The 4029-nt window shown below is 36.9% G+C and overlaps 1 pseudogene; it reads left to right on the forward strand.

Annotated features, from left to right (window-relative positions):
• Positions 1-1354: 1354 nt before the first annotated feature.
• On the forward strand, positions 1355-1880 carry LOC101632098 (annotated as a pseudogene).
• Positions 1881-4029: the final 2149 nt, after the last annotated feature.

Here is a 4029-nt window from a genome sequence, read left to right on the forward strand (position 1 = left end):
CATGTGGTCACCTCCGGGGCAGGCGGGAATCGAACTCATGCGGAAGTGGCTTAAGCTTCTCAGTGTAGTGCTTTAACCTGCTGCGCCACCAGGGAGGGCTCTAAATAATGAATTTTTTATTAAAAAACTTACCTGTTTCACAAACAATTTTAAGTCAGAGACATCCTGCAGGGAAGGAGAGGTAGAGGGATCTGAAGGAAGGAGGGAGGAGCACAGGGGACTGTAGTGATGCTACATGGGTGAAATGGGGGAGGAAATCTATGGGGACTGCCGGGGGGAGGGGGGAAGGTAAACATTGTTTAAAAATGAACTGGTGTAAAATATGTATAAATAAATAAATTTAATTTAGAAAAAAAAAAAACGTGTCACTACATGGGGGAAAAGTCCACTTACCAGTGTTTTCACCTAAAACAGATAAGTTTAGGTTTATAAATATTGCTTCCAAAATTAATGGATGAATAAAAAGATAATACTTTGATGTTTGAATTTACATTTTCCTTATTAGCAGAATTTAACAACTTTTCTCATGCTTAGGACCATTGGTACTTTTGAAATTGGCTATTTGAAATTGACAATTTATTAGTTTTCCAGTGTTTCATGTAGCATTCAGCTCTTGGTATTTTAAATCTTACCAGAGGACAGCATATGCCCTGTTTTTGACTTAACCGGTCTACATTCCTATTCTGAGAGGTTATAATCTTGATCTAGATTCAGAGCACCAACGCTCAACTTTTGGCTCTGCTACTTACTGTGTGATCCACATATTAAGGTTTCAAACACATCATCAGTAAAGTGGGAACAGTATTAGAATATATTATGAGTTTTATGAAAATTCAGTGACTTTCATATAAAGAGTATAGTATAGGTTTGTCACAGTGTGTAAGTGGTATTGGTTGCATTGCAGCAATTGTAAGAGGAAATCTGAGTGGTCAATTATAAGAATAACTTTACCCCACCACATAATTAGTATGATTCCTCCTTTTCCTCAAACCCAGATTGATGTTCATGTTATATACACATACACTAGGGCTTCTATTTTGAGTTGGCCTCAGTTAATCACAATTTTTTAGATACTTCCTCACATTAAGGTAAAGTGTTCCCTTTTCACTTATGAATTGCCTCTTGTAATATTAGTAAAAACAGTTTAGACATTCAAAAAGCTGTAAAGACAGTTTTGAAATTTGAAAATAACCTATTATGTTAAAAAGTTTGGAGATGTTTAAGATCTTCCTTTGAAGCAAGAACAGGGTTAACATGAATGACAATAGTTATTCAAAATAGTAAGTTAGGAGAGCAATAAAAAAGTGAATGAATCCTGTCAGCCAGAACCACCATCTTCCAGTAAGTCAACAACATGACCAACACAAAAGGAAAGAGAAGAGGGACCTGCTATATGTTCTAAAAGACCTGCTAGGCCTTTTAGAAAACATGGAGTTGTTCCTTTGGCCACATACATGCACATCTGCAAGAAAGGTGATATTGTAGACATCCAGGGGATGGGCACTGTTCAAAAAGGAATGCCCCACAAATGTTACCATGGCAAAACTGGACGAGTCTATGTTTCCCAGCATGCAGTTGGCATTGTTGTAAACAAACAAGCAAAGGGCAAGATTCTTGCAAAGAGAATTAATGTTCGTATTGAGCACATTAAGCGCTCTAAGAGCTGAGATAGCTTACTGAAACATGTAAAAGAAAATGATCAGAAAAAAAAGGAAGCCAAAGAGAAAGGTACATGGGTTCAACTGAAGTGCCAACCTGCTCCACCTAGAGAAGCACACTTTGTGAGAACCAAAGGAAAGGAGCCTGAGCTGCTGGAACCCTTTCCCTATGAATTCATGGCATGATAGGTGTGAAAAAAGAAATAAAAGAGCTCTGGACTATTAAAAAAAATGTGAACGAAGACCTGAGTCTATGAAGAAGAGAGTGAAGTTCCACTGCTAGAACATTCTAAAGAGTTTCTTGTCATTATTGCCAATAATTATAATAATGTGTAGACATCCAGGGGATGGGCACTGTTCAAAAAGGAATGCTCCACAAATGTTCCCATGGCAAAACTGGACGAGTCTATGTTTCCCATAATTTGTAGAATGAGCTATATCTATGGTCATTCTATAAAAGTGGAAGTTGGTAGTTTCTTTTAAGAATTGTAGTAAGAAAATTTACTCTGAATAGTTATTAAAGAACATTATTCAATGTTTCTTTTTTCTTTTTATTCAATTACGTATAAAGCTATAAAATGATACTAAAAGAACTTATAATTGTTGCTCCATTGAGTCTTACCAATAATTTTTTATTTCATGAAATTGGAATTTCTATTAAAATGCAGTTGGTAGAACTGGAAATTTACAATACAAAAACCTTGGTAGCTCCATACTTCAGAGATACTTTTTCCATTCATCTCCCAAACCTACATTGATTTTTTTAAAAGAAAGCAGGTGTAATGTCTTCTTGGTAAATACCAATGCCTGTGAGGAAGCTAGCTAATGAAAACACCCAAGAAACCAGGCTGATAATAATCTAAGTCCTTCTGTTCCCCAAATTCTACCTGTGGAGTGCAAACAGAAGCAAGGGTTACCCAACTCCCTGCACCTCTAAGTAGTATTTCTAATAACTCTAATAAAATGAAAAAGTATAACACAGTATTGAGATTTACTTCTAAATGTTGAGCATTTTTCTTTACTATAATCATATATGTTGCTGTGATCATTTAATTTCATAATCTTCAGATTATTGTAAAATGAAGGATATCAAGTAATTAGACACATTTTTTTTTTTGTTGAGAATGAATTAATTTCCTATTTGGGATTTCCAGTGTGATGCTAATGAACATAGATATGCCTGGTATTAAGCCTAGCTAAGACAGGCATTAACAGGCTAAACTGGAACATCAGTAGAGAGATATTTTATGTTGTTGATCTGATGCCTTGAGGATTGATGCTTCCATTTGGATCATAGGATGAGAGGCACCATTAAAATTAACTCAAGCCTGGCCCTCCCTGGTGTCGCAGCAGGTTAAAGCACAGCACTGAGAGGCTAAAGCCACTTCCGCATGAGTTCGATCCCCGCCTGCCCCGGAGGTGACCACATGGCGTGGCAGACCTCTCCTGGCCCGCCCGCTGCTCCCCTCAGCAGTGTACTTTTGTCGATCTGCCTGTTCTGTTCCCCACTTTGTCTATGGCGAAGCCTCTTGCCACCCCTGAGCCTCTAGCCTGTACCCCAGTTCTGTATGAACAAATAAATAAATCTTTAAAAAAAGTTAATTTAAGCCTTTACAGTTCCCTTGCTACACAAGAGCTTTGTCTTTCTAAGTCTTATATGCATTGATCAATCATAAATTTGATGAACTCTGAGAAAATTAGGTGAACTATTTTTTTTAATAACATAATAGCTTATTTTTATATCATTTTGTACATTTTTTTCATCTCACTTGTAATTCCCATGGGTTTCCCATCACCAAGTCACCCAGGTGAGCTATTATTAAAAAAGAAAACATTGGTGTGTGGAGAAAGTATGAGGGGAAGTATGTTTTGAGGGAAATGAAAACAATATGGTGAATTTAACTACTTAGAAAAGATTCATGCAAATAGTTGATAATGTATTTAACTGAATGGTAACTTTTAGGTCAAAGTCTTAAGAACCTTCTTATTTAACAGTGCAAAATAAACATGGTCATGATGTGCATCTAATCCATGATACCACAAATGAATGATATTACCATTAGGAAATCAAACTTCCACACACTCATCAATGTCCAGTAATAGTACTGGTGGCAGATATAAAGAGACCATAGGACACTTGGCACCAGCTCCCTGGAGGCTGCATTGTATCTAAGTAAAAGTCAGCCCCAGAGCTTTAATCAGAAGCTGAACATACCAACCACTGAACAAGTTTTTAGTGGGACCGCACAGCATTGTAACTGGACTGAAAGACAAAGGAAAACATCTGCACAGTGCATAGAAGACCTGGTCTTAGTCTTAGATGTTCCCTTTAGTAGCTATGAGATTATGATCAATCACTTTGTATCCCATT

The sequence above is a fragment of the Condylura cristata genome, unplaced genomic scaffold (assembly GCF_000260355.1).
Source record: "Condylura cristata isolate star-nosed mole 26May11 unplaced genomic scaffold, ConCri1.0 scaffold00003, whole genome shotgun sequence".
Classification (NCBI taxonomy): Eukaryota; Metazoa; Chordata; class Mammalia; order Eulipotyphla; family Talpidae; genus Condylura; species Condylura cristata.